Consider the following 26,814-nt stretch of genomic DNA (forward strand, 5'->3'; position numbering starts at 1 on the left):
CCTACATGTTTCTCTTTAAAATGCAGGTAATCACAACCTGTCAACTCTGTTTCACATGATCCAGGTGGTAAAGCCCATAAATACAGAGACCATGTGATTCTCCCAGTGACCCTAAGTGGGGAAGGACAGGAGATGCTCTTCACGGTTCCTGAGGCAGAACTGGGGTGGGGAGCAGGCCAGTTCCAGAGGCAGACCCCCATCCAGGCCTTCCGATGCTCAGTCCTTCCCACCAACCTAGCGTGGATGCGTTTCCTGCCAGGTGGGCCCTGGAGTGGCTGACCCCATCGGGCACCTGTTGAGTTGGGAAGGAGGAGACTTTGCCAGGTGGGGGGCAAGTGAGGACAGAGGCCATGAGGGCATGACTCTGTTCTTGCAGTCGAGGGATGTTGAGAAGAGAAGATCTGGGAGAGGGATGTAAGACCAAGAGAAGAATTTTCAGAGAATAAGGAACAAGTCAGAACTCAGGACCTACTGGGAGAAGCAGACATTTCTACTCTGAAGCCCTTCTAGGAAGGGCAACTGCTCCTTGCCTGCCAGGCCTGGTGGAGGGCAGAACTGGACAAAACAACCTCTCTAAGGCCCTGTGGACTGGGCTTCAACGGCATTTACCTCCGCCTGGGTAGCATGTCCTCTGGTCTTCTGGTTCTGGAAGGACAGTAAGCAGCCAGCAGAGTCATGGATGGAGACCCACTTTGCTGATGGCACCACGGAAACCACAAAGAAGCGTGAGTCCTGTCCTGATTCATGGAACTTACAGTCTAAAGAGGAAGCTAAGAAAGACAGACATATAAAGATGAGTCGTGATAACAAGATCATCTTCAACTTTCTTACAACTTTAATTCAAAGCATTTTAGTACTTGATATCATCAAGATTGCCAGGAGAAATATCAATAACCTCAGATATGCAGATGACACCACCCTTATGGCAGAAAGTGAAGAGGAACTAAAAAGCCTCTTGATGAAAGTGAAAGAGGAGAGTGAAAAAGTTGGCTTAAAGCTCAACATTCAGAAAACTAAGATCATGGCATCTGGTCCCATCACTTCATGGGAAATAGATGGGGAAACAGTGGAAACAGTGTCAAACTGTATTTTGAGGGGCTCCAAAATCACTGCAGATGGTGACTGCAGCCATGAAATTAAAAGACACTTACTCCTTGGAAGGAAAGTTATGACCAACCTAGATAGCATATTCAAAAGTAGAGACATTACTTTGCCAACAAAGGTCCATCTAGTCAAGGATATGGTTTTTCCAGTAGTCATGTATGGATGTGAGAGTTGGACTGTGAAGAAAGCTGAGCACCGAAGAATTGATGCTTTGAACTGTGGTGTTGGAGAAGACTCTTGAGAGTCCTTTGGACTGCAAGGAGATCCAACCAGTCCATTCTGAAGGAGATCCGTCCTGGGTGTTCTTTGGAAGGAATGATGCTAAAGCTGAAACTCCAGTACTTTGGCCACCTCATGCGAAGAGTTGACTCATTGGAAAAGATTCTGATGCTGGGAGGGATTGGGGGCAGGAGGAGAAGGGGATGACAGAGGATGAGACGGCTGGATGGCATCACCGACTCAATGGACACAAGTTTGGGTAAACTCCGGGAGCTGGTGATGGACAAGGAGGCTTGGTGTGCTGCAATTCATGGGGTTGCAAAGAGTCAGACACGACTGAACGACTGAACTGAACTGAACTGTACTGATTATGATCTTTATATTTGTCTTTATACAAAGCATTTAGTCCAATGTGTCCTGGAAAGCATAAATGTGGTTATTATTGTTATTATTACCTTATTTTACACTGAATTACAAGCTACTTGAGGGTGAAGCTATATTTTATTCACATTTTTGTCCTCTGCACCCAGTCCTGCATGTTTTCAACTAAATACAGAATAAATGTTTGTAAATGGTCAATGAATGAAGGTCATTTAAACTTCACAAAAAAGTCTCTGGAGGAATTTTCTTTCCTCTAAAGACAAGGAATCTGAGATACAGGAAGGGAAAGTGACAGTTAGTGACAGAGCTGAGGCTAGAAGACATTGTGTGCCAAGTGCATGAGGAGGACCTGGGAATTCTGCACTGAGCTGATCAAGGAGGGCTTCATGGAAGAGGTGTCACTTTCATAGGCTTTTTTGCAAAGAATGAACTTCAGAGAGACACATGAGGAAGAGGTATCAATAACAGGGAACTTCATGAGTAGCTCCTGGAGGAGGAAACTGTGCTCTGCAGGGATGTGTTTAGAGAACAGAAGGTCCAACCTGGCAGGTAGAGACTAAGGCTGTGCAGGGCCTTGAGTGTCAGGCTGAAGCAGTGGCTTTATCATGAAGCCCGTTAGGGCTGGGTGCCACCCTGACCACCTTCCACCTGAAGACCCCAACTCTGGGCCTGTGTCCCTTCAGTGTCAGGGCTGTGCTGGCCGCTGGCTTCAGATCCTGAGAGGATGGGAGTGCTTTCCCCCCAGGGCAGCACAGGGCCATCTGCTGGGCAGCATGATTCATTCATTAACACCAGGAAGAGAAGAGAAGCAATCTGCCTCAGCCTCTAATGAGAAAGATTGGGGGCCGCAAGGCGCATGTTTATTACTGAGGGTGCTGCATATATTATGGACTCTGGAAGGAAGAAGGAAGCTGTGCTCGGGGACCATCTGGAAAAGGTGGCAGGAGGAAGGTGCCCATGACTTTGAGCCCAGCCTCCAGGGCTCACACTCAGCCCCCCAAGGAATGTTTGCTGAACTCTGGGTTCACTCATTCACTCAGCAACTATTTCTTAAATACCGCCTGTGTGTGCCAGGCCTCTGCAGTAAGGCCTGGAGGTCTGTGCCTGGGAGGCCCTTGAAATCTGGTGACTGTTGGGGACAGGTGCACAATCAGATACTTAAGAATAAATTCTGCTGGATACATTCACCCGAAGCATGGGCTCCTAACCTAGTCTGGGGGTGGCCTGGATTGGAGGAATTATCTGGGGACCTTTGTGAGCCATGTAAGGGCTGGTTCTCTAACTTCCCTGCAAGAGGAGCCACTGGAAGGATCAAGACAGGGTGTCACGTGGTCACGTCTGCTCCGTCTCACCGCAGGGCGCCCAGCACCCCTGGCTGCCTTCTGCCTTCTCTCTTGTCTCCTTCCACTGTTCCTGTTCTGGACTCCGGCTCCACAGGGACAGTGATGCCAGGATGCTACGCACCTTGGACTTCTGGAATTGGTGTGTCCAGCAGCTGGACAAATGTTTGAAGGCAGGACGACCAATGGGAATCATACCACATGGACTAATGACACCGTTTGATTCCCCCAACCTGATCCCAAAGGGCTGCTAAGGCCCTGCTGGCTTGGGGTAGAGGGCCACCGCCCCAGACCAAGAACCATCAGAAGACCTAGAATCAGTGTTGGGACTGGGGCATCCTAGAGCCCACATGACAAGGGAGGGCGGAACGGCTCTGGGCGGGATTCTGAGACCCAAGCTCCGAGGACGCAGGAGCCCTGCAGTCCTGACTCCAGGCTGCAGGCGCACGTCAGCACAGGGCATGGAGGAATTGTGAGTGAATAAACGAGTGAGTGAGTGAGTGTTCAGATCCCAGCTCAGGCACTTTCTAGCTCTAGGACTTTGCAAGGGTCACTTCACCAGCTGAGTCTCACCTTCCACATCTTTGAACACTGATTACAAAGTGTCCGGCGTAGAATTGCTGAGATGAGGACTTGTGGCTATGAGGCTAGTACAATGCCTGACACTCAGGAAATGTCAGAAAATTCTTGAGAGAATATGACTCTGAACGTGTAAGTTTTCTAGGATTGTGCCCTATGCAGGAAATTAGACGACCTTGAGGGGGAATATTCCTTTCCCAGGTGTAGCCTCCCAGGATGGTCATTTCAGAGATACTGATCTCTGCTGAAACCGAGACTTAAAGGAAGTCTAGGGCTTGGCAAATGGAGAAGGCAATGGCACCCCACTCCAGTACTCTTGCCTGGAAAATCCCATGGACGGAGGAGCCTGGTAGGCTGCAGTCCATGGGGTGACTAAGAGTCAGACATGACGGAGCAACTTCACTTTCACTTGTCACTTCCTTGCATTGGAGAAGGAAATGGCAACCCACTCCAGTGTTCTTGCCTGGAGAATCCCAGGGACGGGGGAGCCTGGTGGGCTGCCGTCTATGTGGTCGCACAGAGTCGGACACGACCGAAGTGACTTAGCAGCAGTAGCAGGGCTTGGCGAAAGTCACACCAGCGACCTCAAATCTAGGTTTTTTTCACTCCATCATCAGAGACATTCAGCAAAAATTCACTGGGCCCCCACCAGTGCTGGGCACATTCTCTCCACAACACCCAAGCTGGGACAGGACAGAGCACCCCCACCAATCCCAAATCCCAGCCTGGTAGACCATCTTATCCACCCTCTTCCTCTCACAGACGAGGGAAAGGGCACTGCCCGGTGACAGGTACAAGGTCACTGAACAGAACGTAGTGATCTGAGCGCGGGGACCTGCTTCCTGACTCCTCGTCTGGCTCCTTCCTGACATTGAGACCAGAGGTCTGTTCCTGAGCTTTAGTGAATAGCAGTGATTGCATCATCCAGGAGTATGGGGAGTAGAAATGAAGTGGGGGTGGGGGAGAAGGAGGGAGGGAGACAGCAGAGAAGAGAATCGGCTAGAGAAATGGGAGCTTGTTAAGGCCTTATTGTCCCCCAGGCAGAAGAGGTAATTCTGCAGTGCCCTCCGGGAACTTTCCAGAAGGTCTGGGTAAGGCTGAAGAAATTATGGGAACAGAGTGGGGGCCGAGCTCCTCTAGATGGGTCTCCCAGGGTCAGCCCCAGGGTCCCCTGTCTGCTCTTGAGATGCTGAGTCTAGAGATCCTACGTCCATCCTTATCTATCCTTGGGCTCTGCAGGGGCTGTGTAGATGGGTGTGAGGCAGAGAAACAGGCAAGAAATGGGCAGAGAGAGAGACAGTCATGTTGCCAAACCGCATTCTAAACTACAGCCTCAGAGGCAAATTCAACTCGTGTGTGTGTGGGTGTGTGTGTGTGCACGTGTGTGTGTGCACACACATGCATGCACACGCGTGTGCATGCACATGTGCTAGTCAGAGTTTTCTAGAGAAAAGGAGCCAATGGGATGTGACTGTGATATTATATATAGAATATATATACACATATATGGCTTCCCAAGGGGCACTAGTGGTAAAGAACCCGCCTGCCAGTGCAAGAGACGTAGGAGACGAGGGTCGATCTCTGGGTTGGGAAGATCCCCTGGAGGAGGACATGGCAATCCACTCCAGTGTGCTTGCCTAGAGAATCCTATGGACAGAGGAGCCTGGCAGGCTATGGTCCATAGGGTCGCAAAGAGTCAGACACAACTGAGGCGACTTAGCACACATGCATATCCTATACATATATATGTATGTGTGTGTGTGTGTGTGTATAATAAAGAGACTTATAAGGCTTTGGGTCATAGGCTCATGCAATTATGGAGCTGGCAAATCCAGAATCTGTAGTTTGCCAGAATCCGGCAGGTTGGAGACCTCAGAGAGCTGACGCTATAGTTTGAACCCAAAGGCCATGCACTACAGATCAAGAAAAACTAGTGTTGCAGATGAAATCCAAAAGCTATTTGCGGAAGAAATATCTCTCGCTCAAGGGATGCTGGCTTTTTTCCCCTCTCTTCAAGCCTTCAACTGATTGGATGAGGCCCACCCACATTAGGGAGGGGAACCTGCTTTATTCAGAGTCCACAGATTTAAATATTGATCTCATCCAAACCTGCCCTCACAGAAACACCCAGAATAAAACTTGACTAAATATCCTGGGCACCGCACGGCCCAGCTGAGCTGACACATGAAACTAACCGTGTCACAGAGCGTGTGTTTGCACGGTGTTTGGGGAGGAGTGGAAGGCACAGTGCCTCCCACACCCACGCCAGCTCCCTGCACCAGGAAGCGTCCTTCCCATGGAATTCAGTGATGAGAAACCAACGCTCACGCAGATGGCCTCAAAGTAAGTCCGGGAGGGTCGCTCTCAGGCCGGTGAGGACGGCGTGTTCCCGGCCAGTGTGGCGCTGCCTGTCTCCTGGTGGGGGTCTCCGTCTGCAGGAGCGGTGTGCCGGTGTTGCTCTGTGTCCAGGTTCTGGAGGTGAGTATCAGGAAGTGACCAGATAGTGACAGGAAGCCTGTGGCGCTCACTGAGGGCCAGGGAAATGAGCACCTGTTCTTCACAGCCGTGCTGTCTGCCACTTCCCCAGTGATAATGACACATCAGAGAGTGTCCAGGGAGTTTCCCATTACCCTGCTGTGCAGGCCTTTTTTTACAAGATCACAGCAGCACTAAGTGGGGAGTGTCATGTCAAAGAGCTCAGGGCTCGGCTGATACAGCAATCAGCTGTCCCAAGAAGCCTGTGGCATGTGTTTATCAAACCAGGAAATGGCACACAGAATACAGAGAGATGGAAAAACTCTGGTGTCCTCAAAATTCAGTTCAGTTCAGTTCAGTCGCTCAGTCGTGTCCAACTCTTTGCAACCCCATGAATCGCAGCATGACAGGCACTCCCAATTATCTGGTGAGATATGCTGCTGTTTGCTTTACCCATCAGGCCTGGGACCTGACCCTCTCGCTTTTGTCTAAACCACACCCCTCCCAGAGTTCAAACCCATTTCCTTTATTCTGGTCTCTGTAGAAATGGACAATAGCCCATCACCCTCTCCCAAGTTCCCTCCCACTCTCCTGAATGCTGCCACCACCTACATCACACCCACATGCTTAGCTTTGGCTGCCATCTTTAAAGTGAAAGTGTTAAGTAGCTTCAGTTGTGTCCAACTCTTTGCAACCCCATGGACTGTAGCCCACCAGATCTGTCTGTCCATAGAATTCTCCAGGTAAGGATACTGGAGTACGTAGCCATTCCCTTCCCCAGGGAATCTTCCTGACCCAGGGACTGAACCCAGGTCTCCCACTTTGCAGGCAGATTCTTTACAATCTGAACCACCTGGGAAGCTCATTCTCGTCACAATCAACTTGTTCATTCCTGGCCAGTGCCACACTGGTTTTATTTCTACAGCTTTAAATTCATCCTGATAGACGGCCAAGGGAGGTCCCCTTCTTTGTTCTTCTTTCTCAAAATTGTTTTAGTTATTTGTGCCCTTGATTCTACAGTGTGAATTTTGGGATCATTTCATCAAATTTCTGAAGTATCCTCCTGGGAGTCTGAGTCAAATTCATCAGATGTAAAGATTAACTGGGGAGAAAGGGTCACCTTATAGTGCTAAGTCTTCATGTTAACGAATACATTACATCTCTCTGTTTTCATACAATTTTCTCCAAAAAGGCCTTGTACTTTTGTGGTTAGGTTGGTTTGGGATCCCCCAGAAGCAGTCTCTGAGCTAAAGATTCAATTGTGAAGAGTTTATTGAAACCAAATGCACGGTTTGGTTCAACCATGTATTTCAAACAAGAAATGCAGGGGGGTGGGGAGTCAAAGTGTTAGTTGCTCAGTTGGGTCCAACTCTTTGCAACACCATGGACTCTAGCCAGCCAGGCTCTTCCGTCCATGGATTCCTCCAGGCAAGAATACTGGAGTAAGTAGCCATTCCCTTCTCCAGGAGATCTTCCCGACCCAGAGATCAAATCCAGGTCTCTCGTATTATGGGCAGATTCTTTACCATTTGAGCCACCAGGGAAGGTAGCCAATAAAGCCTGCATAAATTAGCCAGCTTCCAAATAGATGACTGGAGCCAAATCCTGCAGGAAAACTCTGGAAAAACAGATCAATAAACATGCCTCAGAGTTAGCTCAGCCGAGGGACCAGGGACCCCCTCCTTGCATCACTTATCAGCGAAGGGCTGCCACTGAGAAGATATTAATTCCAAGATATTTCTGTCTCAGTCATGCAGGCAAGTAGCTTCTAGTAGCCCTGCCAGCAGGAGCTGGTGTCACAAAGAAATGATGATGGCAACCAAGGTGGTATTAGCACAGCATTTGCTTTAGGCAGCTTGCAGGAGAGATTCTTTCTCTCTAAGAGGGAAAACTAGGGCGATGGGTGGAAACCACAGACAGTTCAATAGCAATAAAAGCTTTCTGTCTAATCAAGCTGCCGTGTGAGGTTGTAAAGGCCATGCTGGCAGTTTTCAAACAGAGGCCGGATAATATGTCAAGGATGTACAGAAGGGATTCCATCATTGATAAGAAGTTTGGACCAGCTCAGCAATTTTCAGTCCTTTTCTATAGAGATTTCTAAGGTACTCATGTGAGTATAACCCCCCAGCTCTTTCTCTTCCCCCAGAAAGGGTATCAACTATAACTGATCAAGCTATAACTGAAGATCCATTATAATTTATGCTTTTTTTGATGCAATAAATCATTTGTAGTGTTTATTACTTGGTTATTTGTCCCCAGCTGTGTGCAGCACACACTCCAAGTCCCAGCAAACACATCAGCTGTTCCCAGCTCCCTGGTTGGAAACTTCAGAGCCAGTCGCCCTCTGACAGCCTGTCCTATGCCACCAGCTCCAGTGGGTGGACAGGCCAAGGTGTCGTGTATGGGACCTGGCTCCCCCAACCTGAGGGTGTCTCTTCCTCTTTTGGCAAATTGCTTGCTCAGCATGGTGAGCAATTTCATGTTCTTCCATGTGAACTAAACATCACAATTAATTATTAAAGCTTGAACAATCTGGTTTTGAGCACCGCAGGCTCCTACAGAGGACCGCGGCTGGGTAGCACCAGATGGATCCTCTGTAGAAACGCTGTCAGAATGTGGCTGCAGAGCAGTGATTTCTTCGGGGGGAAGCTAAGGGTGAGTGAGTCGATGTTGCGGTGATGGTGATCACTGACTCACTGGACACGAATTTTGAGCGCACTCCGGGAAATACTGAAGGACAGGGGAGCCTGGCGTGCTGCAGTCCAAGGGGTCGCAGAGTCGGACACGACTTAGTGACTACACAACGACAGCAAGGGTGAGTGAAGGGATCAGGAGGAGGAGCGAACAATTTCCTGTAAGGGGTGGATAAAGCAAGGCACTCCCAACCCCAGTGAGTCCTTTCCACCCAAATTCTCCTTTCTGTCAGTGAATTCCCAGAGTTCTGGCGAGGACTGGACGCCACTGTTTCCCAGCTCCCTCAGTGAGTACCTTTGTGTTACCAGGTTCCTCTGTCCATGGAATTCTCCAGGCAAGAATACTGGAGTGGGTTGCCATTTCCTCCTCCAGGGGATCTTCCCAACCCAGGGATTGAACCTGGGTCTCCTGTGTCTCCTGCATCGTGGGCAGATTCTTTACCCCCTGAGCCACTGGGGAAGCCCCCTAAAATGTTTACGTAATGTCTGTTATGTACCATCCCTTTTTTAGTTTCTGAGAACATCGTGCCACATATAACAAATAAAATCCTTGTTTTCATGAAGCTTATGTTCTAATGAGGAAGAGAGACAAGTAAAAAACAAAACATCTGTACAGTAATTTTTGTATGAATGCAGCAAGTTGGTTAGAAGGTAATCAGAGGTGCTATTTTATGCAAGGAAAATAGGGACAGCCTCTCTGAGCAGATAACTTTTGAGCAAACACCTAAGGAAGATGAAGGAATAAACAATGGAAAATGGAAGGAAAGAGAGCTCTAAGCATAGGAAAGAGTGAAGGCAAAGGAACAAGCATGGGATCTTTCCAAACAATGGGTCAAGTGAGAGATACAAAGGGAGTTCAAGGCCAAGTTACCTAATCAGACCAAAGCGAGAGAAATGGAAAGAGTCGAGGAGGGCTGACCTCTGAGAGATGCCTAAGAGGACTGTGCCTGTCAGGGCTTGGAAATGGAGTTGGAGGAAGAAGTCACATCCAGGGGCCAGACAAGCCAGGCCCCGAGGTTGAGAGTGCAGAGAGCCTTCTAGACGCTGACGGTGTTCTCTTCCTTAAAGAGCAAGGCTCGCAGGATGATTTGTGAAGCAGGAAGTTCAAAATGAGAGCGAGCTCCTGGCTGGAAACTGGAAAGCTCATTTGCGGAGATGTTTTTTACCCTCTAGCCCCTGGTTGCACCATCTGTACATGCAAGATGAATGCTTTTGCTCCTCTAGCCACTGAACATGGTGAAGGTCACGGTACCCCTGCCATGTGGAGGGAATCTGGGTGCTCAGGAGGCAGAGCTGAATTTACTTCCTCAGCTCCTGCCCCTATGGTTGGTCATCAGAAGCTGGGGCCCCACTTGTCAGTAAGATCATTTTCATCCACACCTGGTCCCCTCTAAGCCTGGAAATGCAGACCTTCTCGACATCTGGCAGGGCCAACCCTTACTGTGACCCACTCCCCAGCAACAGACTTGTCATGATAATGTTAGCTAGGACAGTCAGCTCCCAGCATGACTAGTGTGACATAAAGCTGGCATCCCTTTCTTCTCTGAGAAATCACCTCCAAGCCACAAGGCAAATGACAGGCTGCAGCATAAACACCATCTTTGCAAAGTAGGAGAGATCTGAGTCTTAGAACCATAGAAAGAGGAAAGTGTCATCCACCGTGAAGACCCAGGTGGAAGAAGTTAGGAGAGGAAGTCCTTGCAGCAGAGTTCAGAAAGAACTTTCAAAGTACATTTCTGAAAGGTGAGAGGCCAGCCCTCCTCAAGATGTAAAACTTAAACCCTGTAGTTTCAAAAACAGGAATGGAGTATATGCAGTGGAGTCAGGAGAGTCCATGGTCCCAGTTCCACGAAGCAGAGGCGGTGGGGTGAGACCAGGTGTCACACAAACAAGCCATAATTGTGAGAAACGGTCCATCCTTCTGACAGTGAGGAGGAGAGTCTTTCCCCTGTGATTCACACGACGACTGCCTGTCCTCTCTGGCTAGAGAGAAGTAAAGCCCCAGCCACTCATATACAACACTCTGAGTACTAACAAGATATTCTAGTTACCTAGATCACAGACTCACCCACCCACCCCGCCCCACACAAACCAACCGGAAAGAGCTGCTTCATGGAAAAACTCTCCTCCATCAAAAGTATTTGAAAAGGAACCAAAACAAGGTCTATGCACAAAAAGCAAAAATAAAGGAGGAGAGAAACAGTGAAAACAAACAGCAGATGAAACAGAGTCAACATGAAACAGTTTTCACAGAGCTGAACAAATTGTGACTAAATATTTCACTATGATTTTGTAAAAAGAAAGTAATGAGGCAATTATCTCAGTGAAGCAAAAGCACTGAACAAAGATATGAACGAAATTACTACCTATTATCTAAGGAAATCAAGAATTGAATGCATTATATAATTAACAGACTGTCTAAAGAAATAGAGGATTAAGCATGTTATATAAAGTTATAGTTATGAAAGTAACTGCCAGAAAAACACAAATCTTCCAAATTACACACACAAGAAAAAGGAGGAAAATGGTTCACAAAGATGAACTTTCTTAAGTAAAAAACCAGAAAACACGATAAAACAATGGCAGAATGTAGACCAAACATGTTTGTCGTCGTTGTTCAGTCTCCAAGTCGTGTCTGACTCTTTGTAACCCCACAGACTGTAGCGCACCAGGCCTCCCTCTCCCTCACCATCTCCAGGAATTTGCCCAAGTTCTTGCCCTCTGAATCAGTGATGTCATCCTCTGTCACCCTCTTCTCCTTCTGCCTTCAATCTTTCCCAGCATCAGAGTCTTTTCCAATGAGTCGGCTCTTCACATCAGGTGGCCAAAGTACTGGAGCTTCAGCATCAGTCCTTCCAATGAATTTTCAGGCTTGATTTCCTTTAGGTTTGACTGGTTTTATCGCCTTGCTGGAGTCTTCTCCAGCATCACAGTTGGAAAGTATCAATTCTTCGGTGCTCAACCTTCTTAATGATCCAGCTCTCACATTCGTACATGACTTCTGGAAAGACCATAGCCTTGACTACACAATGACAGAAGAAAGATCAAACATATACATCATATAAATCCATGTAATGAACTAAACTCATTTATTAAAAGAAAAAGATACCAGGTTGTATCACAAAGCAAAACCAACTCTGCTGCATAGAAAAGCCACCTAAAACAAAGGGGTTTGAAAGGTTGAAAGCAAACGGGTAGACAGTGGTATACCAGGAACTTGGAAAACAGAACGGGCCATCATCTAATACCAGATAGGTTGAATGTGTATGAAAGTACTCAGTAAGACAAAGAATAACACTTTATAATGCTAGCTGGTAAACTCACAGTGAAGTTAAAGTTATGACTACCTATGGATAAATATTAATCTCATATCACCAATATTTACAAAACAAAAATAAAAGGAAACATGAGGATAAACAGATGAAAATTTATCAGTAGTAAATGGTTTTAATTCAGCTATGATCACAAGTCAAGTGGATAAAGATTAAGCTTATAGAATACCAAAATAACATAGCTCAGTAAGTACATTTAGCTTATATATTTCCAACTCTGTATCCTCAAAATGTCTTCATCTGAAATGTACTCAAAGTACTTTTTAGTACAAAATTTATTCTCTAGTCATACTGCACTAAAACTAGAAATATATAATAAAACCAAAACCAAAAAAATTCGTACACTGGGGAAAACATTTAAAGACTTTCTAAAACAACTCTTAAGTCAAAAAAATGTATACAAATAAATGTGGTAGAAGAGCTAGAACATGACAACTGAGACAATATATAAAAATTCTACAAAATGCAGCTAAAGTAATATCAAGAGGGAAATTTATTTCAGTAAATAGTAGTAATAATCAAGAGACTATAAAATAAATGGGTTAAAATTCAGTTCTAGAAGCCATAAAAGTAATAAAACAACACTTTGGAAAGCGTAAGGAAAGATTTAATAGCTGGAGGCAGAAATAAATATATTAATTTGAAAAGGAAAATGTTTGGATAAATCTAGGAGCTGACTTTTAGGAAAATAAATAAGTAATCTAATTAATGAAAGAGAGAGAAAGCAAAACTACTAAATAAGGCATATGGAGGGGGAGAACCACAGATATAGAGGAAATTAAAACACTTAACTCTACATAAATACATCTGAAAATTCAAGAACATGAATAATGGCATACATTGTATAATTTTCTAAACTGACTATAAAAGATAGAAAACCTAAATAGAAAAATTACAAAAGAATAAATAGAGAATGTTGGCAAATTTTCTCCCCATGAAACTACCAAGCGAGAAATTTTTATAATTTTCTATACCTACTTTTAAAAGAAGAAAAAGAAAATAGTGGTTTCTAATAGCCCTGAAAATTTTTTAGAGCATAGAAAAAAATAATTCTTTCAAGTTCTTTTGAATAAAGGAAGCATAAAGTTAATTCCAAAACCTAACTATAAACTGACTCTCTTATAAACATTATTAGCAACAATTCTGAATAAAGGGACACACTAACACTGGGTGAGGTTTTTTTTCCAGTAATGCAAGGAAGAGTCATGTGAAGAAATTCATTAACACATTGACTGTACTAACAGATAGAAAGAGAAAAATGATACGACTATCCGCACAGATGCTAAACAGGCACATGATAGAATTCAATACTCACTCTTTTTGTTTTCATTTATACGTACTAGTGCTCAGATGCTCTGTTGTATCCTACTCACTCTTTGCAGCCCCATGCCCAACAGCCAGCCAGGCTCCTCTGCCCGTGAAATTTTCCAATCAAGAATACTGGATGATGATTTTGTGTGTGTGTGTATGTGTGTGCATGCACACGCACGCGTGTGCAAACCATTACTGAGTTATGTACTTAGCGAATTGTGCTCTTTGCTGTATATGTGGGGGCTTCCCGGGTGGCGCTAGTGGTAAAGAACTGCCTGTCAATGCAGGAGACATAAAAGACACAGGTTCAATCCCTGGGTCAGGAAGTAGGAGTAGGAAATGGCACCCCACTCCAGTATTCTTGCCTGGAGAATTCCATGGACAGAAGAACCTGGCGGGCTACAGTCCATAATGTCACAAAGAGTCAAACATTACTGAGCAACTAACACTTTCACTTTTCAGTCATCGTCCTGATCCTAATACGGGATATTTCCAGCCCTCCAGAGAACTCCTTCAATCCACCTTCACAGTCAGTAATTTCTCCACAGGGGAAATATTGTCCTCATTTTTTTGTCTCTTTAGGAATTTTCACATAAATTGAATCATACCATAGTCACATTCATTCATTAGAATCTCTTAACTAAGAGGTTTTAATGACAACTCCTTCAACATGATAAAATATATCTCTCTGAACCCCAGAGTTTAAAGAGGAAACATCAGAAGCATTTGCATTGATGGTAGAAATTCAGAAAAAAATGTTCACTATCACTGGTATTAAGCTATGCTAGAGTACTAGCCAATGCAGTTAGACACAAAAATAAATTGGAGTTATAAATATTGGAAAGGAGAAGGAAAATTTTTCAGTATTTTCATTTGGGGAAACCCTGAAAATACAACAAAGAGGAAAAAACACCAAATAAACTATTACAAGCAGTGAGAGATTTCACTGCACTGGCTAGATGCAGAATTAGTACATAGAACTTAAGAGCTTCACATAAGCAAACAACAAATGACAATTTGAAGGCATAATAGAAGACAAATTCCATTTGCAACAGCAAAAAATACACATACAGATAAAGATGAAATACTAAGCAATGAAAATGAATGGTAAATGTGCAAGATTGATGTGAAGAAAACTAAAAATACAAAAGAAGACTTGAACAAATGAAAAGGCATAGAATGGTCTTGACAACACTTAACAGTGCGAAGATACAAATTCTCCTCTATCTATGAATATAATTAATGTAAACTATACATTTAAGTATATGCAAGTATAAAAGTATATTCAAATATAATGCTACAAAAGTTAAAGCATTGTGATATGGCATATGAATAGACTGACAGATCATTGGCCCAGAAGAAAAAAAAAACAGAAATAAATCCAAATAACCTGTGAAATTAGTACATCATAAAGAAACCATCTGAAATCAGAAGGGATAAATGGATTCTTGTTAAAAAATTAATTCTGGGAAAGTAGGAAGAAACCGCCCCCCCCAAAGAAATTAATTTTTATTCATACAACACCTTCACAGGAAGAAATTCCAAATGTTGAATAACAGTTTCAAATGCAAAACTGATACCATGGTAATATCAGAAGAAACCATGGGAGAACACTTTTTTATCACCTTAGAGTATAAATGACCTAAATATGATCCAAACCTCAAAGACCACAAAAGAAACACCAAAAAGATTATCAACATAAACGTTTTTAAAGACCTGCATAGCAAAAGCAACCATATGTAAGATGAAAAGACAAACTAAAAACCGAGGAAATATTTGCAAGTCGTATCACAATTTCTTTAACATATAAAGAGTTCACAAATCAATAAGAAAAAGAATCTAACAGAACAATAGAAAAAGGCACAAAACATTTGGAACACTTTATTGGATAGAAAATGCAAATGGGTTTTAAGCACAGGGAAAAAATAACTCCACCGATGATGAGATCTACAAAATAAAATTATGCTGAGATATCATTTGTCACCTATTAAATTGGCAATTATCAAAATGTTAGAAATTGCTAAATTATTCTCCATAGAGGTGATACCAATTTACACTTCTTCTAACAATGCACGATAACATATATCCCAATACATTGTTGATGGAGGTGTAAATTGGTATAACATCTACATAATTTAGCAATATCTAGTGAAATTAAAAATGCATGAACACTCTTGATCCAGAAATTCTACTGCCAAAAATTTATTCTTGGCTAGACTCCAGCATGAGTGAAATAGACTCATTTGTTCTTTCCATCACCACTGTGACTGCAAAAAGTTAGACAGTAGTTAACTAGTTAAAGAAAGTACTTATGAGAAATTGTGGCCAAAAGTGCAAAGGGTTGCAATAGAACGTTATAAAGTATACCACCACTTATGTTGTAAAAAGAAAGAGGAAATATATATATATATATCTATATATAGGATATGTATAAAAAATAAAGTTTGACACTCTTTCCACTGTTTCCCCATCTATTTCCCATGAAGTGACAGGACCAGATGCCATGATCTTAATTTTCTGAATGTTGAGCTTTAAGCCAACTTTTTCACTCTCCTCTTGCACTTTCATCAGGAGGCTTTTTAGTTCCTCTTCACTTTCTGCCATAAGGGTGGTGTCATCTGCATCTCTGAGGTTACTGAGATTTCTCCCGGCAATCTTGATTCCAGCTTGTGCTTCTTCCAGCCCAGCATTTCTCATTATGTACTCTGCATATAAGTTAAACAAGCAGGGTGACGATATATAGCCTTCACGTACTTCTTTTCCTATTTGGAACCAGTCTGTTGTTCCATGTCCAGTTCTAACTGTTGCTTCCTGACCTGCATATAGGTTTCTCAAGAGGCAGGTCAGGTGGTCTGGTATTCCCATCTCTTTCAGAAAACTAAGATCATGTCATCTGGTCCCATCACTTCATGGAAAATAGATGGGGAAACAGTGGAAACAGTGTCAGACTTTATTTTTGGGGGCTCCAAAATCACTGCAGATGGTGATTGCAGCCATGATACTAAAAGACGCTTACTCCTTGGAAGGAAAGTTATGACCAACCTAGGTATCATGTTAAAAAGCAGAGACATTACTTTGTCAACAAAGGTCAGTCTAGTCAAGGCCATGGTTTTTCCTGTGGTCATGTATGGATGTGAGAGTTGGACTGTGAAGAAAGCTGAGCACTGAAGAATTGATGCTTTTGAACTGTGGTGTTGGAGAAGACTCTTGAGAGCTCCTTGGACTGCAAGGAGATCCAACCAGTCCATTCTAAAGGAGATCGGTCCTGGGTGTTCTTTGGAAGGAATGATGCTAAAGCTGAAACTCCAGTACTTTGGCCACCTCATGCAAAGAGTTGACTCATTAGAAAAGACTCTGATGCTGGGAGGGATTGGGGGCAGGAGGAGGAGGGGACGACAGAGGATGAGATGGCTGGATGGCATCACCAACTCAATGGACATGAGTTTGAGTGAACTCCAGGAGTTGGTGATGGACAGGGAGGCCTGGCATGCTGCAATTCATGGAGTCGCAAAGAGTCAGACACAACTGAGTGACTGAACTAAACTGAACCTTTAAGCTCTGTCTTTAAAGAATGCCTAAGAAGCTAGTAACATTTGTCACTGTCAGGGAGAAGACCTAAATGTCTAGGGGACAGTGGTAAGAAAAAGACTTTTCTCACATATATAATCTTTTAGTTTTTGAATTCTGATTTGGAAGATGTCCCATAAATGTAGGGCTTCCCTGGTGGTTCAGTGGTAAAGAATCCACCTGCCAATGCAGGAGACATGGATTCGATTCTTGGGTCAGGAAGATCCTCTGGAGAAGGAAATGGCAACCCACTCCAGAATTCTTGCCTGGGAAATGCCATGGACAGAGGAGCTTGGCACGCTGAAGTCTATGGGATCACAAAGAGTCAGACACGACTGAGCGACTGAATAACAACACCACCTCCATACTTGACTACTGGAAAATCCATAGCTTTAACTATACGGATCTTTGTCAGCAAAGTGATGTCTCTGCTTTTTTAATACTCTGTCTAGGTTTGTCGTAGTTATTCTTCCAAGGAGCAAGCATCTGCAGTCACCATCCACATTGATTTTGGAACTCAAGAAAATGAAATCTGACACTGTTTTCATATTTTTCCCATCTATTTGCCATGAGGGCTTCCCTCCTAGTCAGTTGATAAAGAATCTGCCTGCAATGCTGGAGACCTGGGTTCAATCCCTGGGTTGGGAAGTATCCCCTGAAGAAGGGAAAGGCTACCCACTCCAGTATTCTGGCCTGGAGAATTCCATGAACTGTATAGTCCACGTGGTCACAAAGAGTCGGACACGACTGAGCGACGTTCACTTTCACTGTCATTTGCCACAAAGTGACAGGATTGAATGCCATGATTTTCGTTTTTTGAATGTTGAGTTTTAAGCCAGCTTTTTCACCCTCCACTTTCACTTTCATTAAGAGGCTCTTTAGTTCCTCTTCACTTTCTACCATTCACCACATCTTCTTTATCCATTTATCTATTGATGAACACTTAGATTGCTTTCATAGCTTGGCTATTGTAAATAATGCTGCAACGAATGCTGGGAGTGTTTCTTTTCAAATTAGCATTTCCACTGTCTTCAGATTTTTACCCAGGAGTGGAATGGTTGGGTCAGATGCTAGTTCTAGTTTCCATTTTTTGAGGAAGCTTCATACTGTTTTTTTTTTTTTTCACAGAGGCTGCAAAACTTTACATTCCCACCAACAGTGTGCTAGAGTTCTCTTTTCTTCACAACTTCCACCAACATTTGTTATTTATAGATCTTTTAATAATAGCCATTCTGACAGGTGCAGGGCATCTCATTCTAACTTTAATTTATGTGATGATTAGCAATGATTGATGATTAGTTGAGCATCTCTTTATTTGCCTGTTGTCCATCTGTATACCTTCTTTAGAAAAATGTCTATAAGGATCTTCAGCCCATTTTTAATTGGATTGTTTGGTTTTTGAATATCCAGTTGTATGAGCTTTTTATATGTTTTGGATATTAACCCCTTCATGTTCACAGCATTTGCAAATCCTTTTTCCTATTCAGTAGTTTGTATTTTGGTTTTGTCAATAGTTTCCTTTTCTAGTCAAAAGCCTTTAAGTTTAATTAGGTCCCCTTGCTTATTTTTGCTTTTGTTTCCTTTGCCTTAGGAGATAGATCCCCCAAGATTATTGCTACACTGTATGTCAAGGAGCTTCTCCCTATGTTCTCTTCTAGTTTTATGGTTTCCAGTCTTATGTTTAGGTCTTTAATCCACTGTGAGTTTATTTTTGTATATGGAATGACCAAATAGTCTAATTTCTTTATTTTACATGCAGCTGTCCAGTTTTCCCACCACCACGTACTGAAGAGACTGTCTTTCCTCTTGTGAATTTTGCTCACTTTGTCATAGATTCACTGACCATAAGCGTGTAGGTTTATTTCTGAACTATCTTTTCTGTTCCAGTAATCTATGTGTTTTTATTTGTGCCAGTTCCATCCTGTTTTAATGGCTGTAGCTTTGTAGTATCACCTGAAGTCCAGGATCATGATCACCCCAGCTCTGTTCTTTCTCAAAACTATTTTGGCTACTTGGAGTCTCTTGTGTTTTCATACAAATCTTAGAATTATTTGATCTAGTTCTGTGAAAAATGCCATTATTTTAATAGGGTGTGTCACATATGATCTTTATTATATTTAAGTATGCTCCCTCTATACTGATTTTGTTGAGAGTTTTTATTATAAATGAAAATCAAAAGCTTTATCTACATCTATTATAATGATCATACAATTTTTATTCTTCAGTTCATTAATGCAGTATATCATATTGATTTGTGGATACTGAGCCATCTTTGCATCCCTGAGATAAATCCCACTTGGTCATAATATATGATCCTATTAATATATTGTTTATTTGGCTTACAAATATTTCATTGAGGATTTTTGCATCTATGTTCATTGGTGATATTGGCCTGAACTTTACTTTTCTTGTGATAACTTTGTCTGGTTTTGGTATCAGGATGAGATTGGCCTCATAGAATGAGTTCAGAGGCATTCCTTCCTCTTAAATTTTGTGAAATAGTTTGTGAAGGATAGTTAACTCTTCTCTAAATGTTTGGTAGAATTCACCTGTAAAGTCATCTAATCCTAGACCTTTATTTGGGGGGAGTTTTTTTTTAAATTAATGATTAAATTTCATTACTAGTATTTGGGCTATTCAAATTTTCTATTTCTTTCTGGTTCAGTCATGGGATATTGTACATATCTAGGAATTTCTTTCTTCTAGGTTGTCCATTTTGTTGGTGTATAGTTGTTTATAGTAATCTTTTATGACCCTTTGTGTTTCTGGGGTGCCTGTTGTAACTTCTCTGTTTTCATTTCTGATCTTATTGATTGGGGCCCCCTCTCTCTTTACCTTGATGAGCCTGAAGGATGCTGAAATTTTATCACATGTTTATCTTTTCAAAGGACCTGTTAGTTTCCTTGATCTTTTCTACTGTATTATGATCACTTTCCACTTTCATGCATTGGAGAAGGAAATGGCAACCCACTCCAGTGTTCTTGCCTGGAGAATCCCAGGGACGGGGAGCCTGGTGGGCTGCCGTCTATGGGGTCGCACAGAGTCGGACACGACGGAAGCGACTTAGCAGCATGATCTCTGTATCATTTATTTCTGCTCTGATCTTTATTACTTCCTTCCTTCTATTAACTTTGGATTTTGTTTGTTCTCTCTCAGGTTCCTTCAGGTGTAAGGTTATGCTGTTCATCTGGTATTTTTTCTTATTTCCTGAGGGAGGTTTGTATCATTGTAAACTCCCCTCTTAGAACTGCTTTGACTGTCATGCAGGTTGTGGATCATTGTGTTTTTGTTTGCATTTGTCTCCAGGTTTTTTGTTGTTGTTTTTTTTTTTTTCAGCTGTAGGTTTTTCCCTTTCATCACTTTAAATGTATGACACCATTCCCATTTGTTCTGCAAAGTTTTCACTGAAAAGTCAGCTGATAGCCTTATGGGAGTTCCCTTGTATGTAATGTGGCTTTTCCTTTGCTATTTTTAATATTCTGTCTTTATCTTTCATTTTTACTGTTTTAATTACAATGTGTCTTGATGTGGTCCTCTTTGGATTGATCCCGTTTGGAGCTCTCTCTGATTCCTATACTTGGATATCTGTCTCTTTTTTCAGTTGGGATGTTTTCAGTTCTTACGTCTTCAAATATGTTTTCTGCCCCCTTTTCTCCCTTCTGCTCCTGAGACTCCTATAATGTGAATGTTAGTATACTTGATGTCTCAGAGGTCTGTCCTTACTTCTTCTTATTCTTTTTTTTTTTTTTTCTATTTAGCTTGTGATTTACACTGCTCTGTCTTCAGCTAGCTGATTTATTCCTCTGTGTCATTTAATCTGCTGTTGATTCCTTCTAGTGTATTTTTTCATTTCAGTTATTGTATTCTTCATTATGTTTGGGTCTATATATTTTCTAACTCCTTGTTAAAAACTTCTCATTTCTCACCCTGTTCACCAATTCTTTTTTGAGTTCTTTGATCATCTTTATGATCATTTCCTTGAACTCTTTATCTGGTAGATTGCCTGTCTCCACTTTCACTCAATTCTTTTTTGGACTGTTCATCTTATTCCTTCAGTTGGAACACATTCCTCTATCACCTAATTTGCAGTTTTTATTTCTGTGCATTTGGTAGGTTGGTTACATTTCCTGATCTTAGAGAGGAGGCCTATTGGTGGAGACATCCTATGCATCCCAGCAGCACACTTCCCTCTTGTCACTGGAGCTATCTGCTCTACAGGTGCTCCCTATGTGGGTTGTGTGGTTGTCCGCTTTGGTGGTCTGGCTACTGTGGGCAGTCTAGTTGGATGTGAGGTCCTGCCCTGGGCAGAGGCTGCAACCACTAGTTGAAAGGGTCAGTTCATGAGGCAGCTGGCTGTGGAACCCAAGTGGCCCCGGGACTAGTTCTGGCTCACAGATGGGCAGAACCAGGTTCTGGGGTGGGCGGCTGTGCTCCAAAGTTTCCAGAGCTAGTGTCAGCCTGCTGGTGGGTTGGGCCAGTTCCTGACACAGATTGCTGCAGCTTCTGAGGTGTCCCAAAGCTAGTACTGGTCTAAAGGTGGGTGGGGCTGGATCCTGGGGTGGCTGGCTGAGGGGTTCAACACACTTTAGGGCTGGTGTCAACCTGCTGGTGGTAGGTTGAGGACCCAGGAGTCCTGGGGCTTGTGCCAGCCTGCTAGTGTATTGGCTGGGTCCTGACAAGTCAGGCTGTGGTGCTGTGGTGGTCCCAGGGTTGGTGTCCATCTGCTGGTGGGTGAAGCCAGGTCCTAGGGCTAGTGCTGGCCACTGGTGGGCAGAGCCAGGCCCTGGGGTCTCTGGCTACAGGAACCAGGTGTCTCAGAGTCAGTATCAGACCACTGGTGAGCAGAGTCAAAGCCAAGGGGCTCCTAGAGCTGGTACTGCCTCACTGGTGGGCAGAGCTGGGCAGCAGGATCTCTGGATGCAGTGACCAGAGTGTGCTGAAGCAGAAAAAACTGTTTTAATAATTATTTTAGCTTCCATTTATCAATTGCTTTCTACTTCCCAGCATGCTTCTAAGATTTTACAAGCATGATTCCATGTAATGCTTGCAATAACCCTATATAGTAGCCTACTTTCCATAGGTGGGGAAACTAAGGCACAGGTAACTTATCTAAAAATCACAGAACTAGAAAATACCCAGCACTCAAGCCAGGACTGAACCCAGGTAGTTCTAGTAAGGGTATTCAGAAGCCCCAGGTGTTCCTCCCTCTGATAAACGCACTGCATGTCTACTTGTGGGTTGGCTGCAAGGGTACTCAGGTAGACTGAACCCAGGTAGTTCTAGTAAGAGTACTCAGAAGCCCCAGTATCCCTCCGATACACACACTGCATGTCTACTTGTGGGTTGCCCGCAAGGTGGACAGTGTATTAATATAGATCAGCTCTGTCCCTTCTGAGAGGTTCCTGCTTTCAGAGTCATGTTCTTTCAGACACCCAGCCTACAGAGCAATTCCCTGGGTCAGTGCTAGACTTTCTGCACCCTCTGAAGATAGATGTACGAATGGGGGGTGGGGTGCTTTTAGGAGATGGCATTATTTATAGCTCCTTGTCTTCAGTCCTCACTGCAGCAAATCTCACATTTATGACTCCTTAAGTGGCTCTCTGTGTCTCCCTTCTTCCTCCTTCCATCAGGCTCTGACTCAGTTCAGACTTCCATCAAATCATAACTACATTTTGGCGTCAACCTCCTCATTCAGTGGGTGGTGGCCAGAATAATGATTTACCATTTATATTATATTCTACACAAGTAAATGTGTTTATTATTGTAAACCATTTAAATGATATGCACAAAGAAGATGTCTTTCTAATGCTCTCCCTTGGTTTCAAAGGCTTGAGGGATGAAAAATACAAGAACTTACATGCTTTCTGGGCTCATCTCAAACACCATTTCTTCCTTCTAGATATGGGGAACAAGGAGCTACATCCAACTTTCTGGTGGTTTCAAGGCATCTCTCATCCCTGGACCTTCATATACACGATCTCCTGTGTTCAGAATGCCCAACTGTAAATGCACAGGGGCAGCTCCCAATGTTGTCCTGAATGCAGCTCAGTTATTCCTTCCCTAGGAAAGCCATCTCTCTGAGTCTGATGTAAACTCCTCTCCTCTTTGACTCTATGGGATCCAAGGCAAAACTCGGTCTCAGTACAGATCATACATACAAGACCCTCATCTGTCTGTAAACAGTGATCTGCGAGCTCCCTGAAAGTAGGGACAGTGCCTCGGTCATCTTGGTGTGCCCAGTAGGTGGCACGGGGCCTGGTGCTTGTTTGAGCGGTTTACTGCTTCTTGAACACTGATTGAATGAAATATGCTGAAGCCATGTGCACCTCCAAGGACTGCTTTTCCACTTTCAAGACTTATCGATCAAACCCTGCATTACTTTCCTAAGCATTTATTGGCACAGTTGCAGTCCCACAGGCTGCATGGTAGGCTGCTGCATTAGTGGTCTTCGTTACACCACATGTCTGAATAGCTACACCCTTCTCTTGGGGCTTCCTTGGGGTTCAGACAGTAAAGAATCTGCCTGCAGTACAGGAGACCCAGGTTCTCCCTGGGTCTTGAAGATCTCCTGCCGAAGGAAACGGCAACCCACTCCAGTATTCTTGCCTGGAGAATTCCACAGACAGGGGAGTTTGGTGGGTCACAGTCCGTGGGGTCACAAAGAAGGGGACATGACCGAGTGACTAACACTTTCACTTTCACACCCTTGTCCCAGTCTCCAGCACCCTTCTAAGTTACAGCATTCTTCTTCCCACAGTAACTCTGGACTTTGCCATGTGACTCGCTTTGACTAGTGGGGCATCAGCAAGCATGATGTAAACAGAAGGTAGGTTAGTCCTTGCACAATGGGGCTTGTCTTCTTGGAAGGCTCCCTCTTGGAAGCCACCTGCCATATTGTAGAGAAGTTTGGAAGTGAATTACTGAACAAGGAGAGGCCACGAGGGTGAAGGATGGTAGGTCATCTAGGGAATTCCAGCCCCTATCCAGGTTCCAGCTGAATGCAGCCTCATGAGTGATCTCAGCTACGCCTTGTGGAGCAGAGAAGAACCTCCCAGCTGAACCCAGTCTTCCTACAGAACTGCAAGAAATAATGTCATTGTTCCTTTCAGCCACTATTCGTTACGATAGCTTTGGGGTGATTTGTTCTGTAGCAACAGACAACTGAAACAGGCCCACGTGGAAATTCCCATGTTCCTGACTCCTAGTGTAGCAATACAGTCTCCCTGGCAACCCTGGCTGGTCTTGCAGCTGCTCTATGTGCCAAGGTCATTTGCTGGGACCAGAGCAGCAAACCCAAGTGAGAAAATGAGAGACACCCCCAAATCAAAGCACAACCATAAGACAGAAATACCTGGGGAAGAGCCACACCTGTGTCTGAGTGTGAGTGGCATTTGCTGGGGAGAAGAAAAGAAGGTCAGGCCGAGCTTTGATGCTGCCTTTGTCTGGAGCTTCTCCACAAGCACACTTGGCAGCAAAAAAACACAAGGAACTCCAGCCTTCCAGGACTTTTGCTGTTTGAAAAAACCGTTATGTTCAACAGCACCTCCTCCATGCACCACCCAGGGGGAATTCTGCACTCTGTTCCCCTTCTCCAGCAGGGTCAGTGCCAGCTCCTGCTCCCTTTGTCCAGAATCCCTTGTGCCAGGCACTGTGTACAAACCCATGATTTTGACTTATGAACAAAAGGAGATAAACTGTCAATCAGACAGAAGATAGCAGCCCTCAGGAGTCCTGAAAAATCTGAGAGCCCTAAAGGAAGCAATGTCTTTCAGTTGAAAGATTGTATAAAGTATCTCCTCCTCCAAAACTAACGTGGTTGAGCATAAAGCTGGAGCTTTATGGCTCTTACTTCAATTAATTCAATGGATTTCAATTAAATCCTTTTTGGTAAATCACTATTTCCCCAGCAGAAAGAGAGCTCTGTAACAGTAGAGACTATGTCTGTGTTATTTTGCACTGTAACTACCTTGCCCAGCACAGACCATGGCACAGAATGGATACTTGGTAAGTAGCTATGGAATGAACACATGAATAAATGAATGAACATCCAGCCCAGTGCCATGCACATAGGATTTCTTAACAATGATGCCAGTGATGCTTTCTCCCATCTTCATGCCTCTCTATAGGCTGTTTCTCTGCCTGGAATTCCCTCTCTCTCCAAGTCTAACTGGCACTCAGCCTTCTTACTAACTCTGGAACGGTGAGCTGGTTTCAAACCTCCTCAATCCTCAGTTTGCTCGTCCATGTATGGGGACCATGATGTCTTGGAGAGAAGATGTTAGGATAAAATTAGATCATACCTATAACAGGCCTAGCACACAGGGCTTAATGATGCTAACTGGCTTACTCTGCCCTTCGGCCAAGATGTCTATGACCATTTCTCAGTACTGTGTCCTCTGCCCCTGGTGCTGAGTAGCTACAAGTAATACTTAGATTGGGCAGAGATGGAAGTCCATATGTGCATTAAATGTCACAAGATAATTGAGCAGAGATGGGAGTCCATATATGAATTAAATGCATGATTCTCAGACTTTAATGCATGTTCATGTCACCTGGGGATCTTGTTAAAATGCAGGCTTTAATTCAGTAGATCTGGGGAGGGAAGAGGGCTAAGATTTTACATTTCTAACAAGTATTCAGATGACCAGGGAGCAGCAGTAGTAAAGAATTCCCTTGCCAATGCAGGAGATGCAGGTTCGATCTCTGGATCAGGAAGATCTCCTGGAGAAGGAAATGGCAACCCACTCCAGTATTCTTGCCTGGAAAATCCCATGGACAGCGGAGCCTGGTGGGCTACCATCCATAGGGTTGCAAAGAGTCGGACACGACTGAGAGACTGAGCACATACAGTCTTCATAACAACCTGCATGGTAGATGGGCTTCCCTGGTAGCTCAGCTGGTAAAGAATGCATATGCAATGCAGGAGACCCTGATTTGATTCCTGGGTCAGAAAGATCCCCTGGAGAGGGGAACGGCTACCCACTCCAGTATTCTTGAACTGCCCTTGTGGTTCAGCTGGTAAAGAATCCAGTTGCAATGTGGGAGACCTGGGTTCAATCCTTGGGTTGGGACGATCCCCTGGAGAAGGGAATGGCTACCCACTCCAGTATTCTTGCCTAGAGAATTCCCTGGACACAGGAGCCTGGCGGGCTACAGTTCATAGGGTTGCAAAGAGTTGGACACAACTGAGCAACTTTCACACACAGGTAGATATACCTACCTCCGTTTTACAGATAAGAAAGCTGAGGCTCTAGGAAGTTAAATAAGTTACGCAAGGTCACGTGTTAAATAAGAAGCATAATCAGCTTTTAACCAGGGTCTTGTGGCAGGAAGGACTTCTCTTAACACTGAATCACTCTGGCGCCCTCTGCAGGTCCCTCCTCCATCCTGCCCCCTTAAAAGGTCGGGCTCCTGCTCACGCTCAGTAGCTCAGCCATGTCTCACTCTTTGTGACCCCACAGACTGTAGTCCACCAGGCTCCTCTGTCCATGGGACTCTCCAGGCAAGAATACTAGAGTGGGTTGCCATTTCCTTCTCTGGGGGTTCTTCCCAACCCAGGGATTGAACCTGCATCTCCTGTATTGGCAGGCAGATTCTTTACCAGTGAGCTTTCAAATTAATACCCATTGGTTTCCTTCCCTTTTTTTTTGGTAAAGTCCAGCACCCAGAAGAAACTCTTAAACAAAGGCTAGTTGAGTATTATAAAAAGTACGTCCAAAAATGGAATCACGTGGAGGACTGTTCAGCCCCCTCCCGCCGCATTAAGAGAAGGGAGGCGGTGACCGCCCCCACCACCCCCAGGCACCCCCACGC

The sequence above is a fragment of the Bos javanicus genome, chromosome 15, assembly GCF_032452875.1.
Source record: "Bos javanicus breed banteng chromosome 15, ARS-OSU_banteng_1.0, whole genome shotgun sequence".
NCBI lineage: Eukaryota > Metazoa > Chordata > Mammalia > Artiodactyla > Bovidae > Bos > Bos javanicus.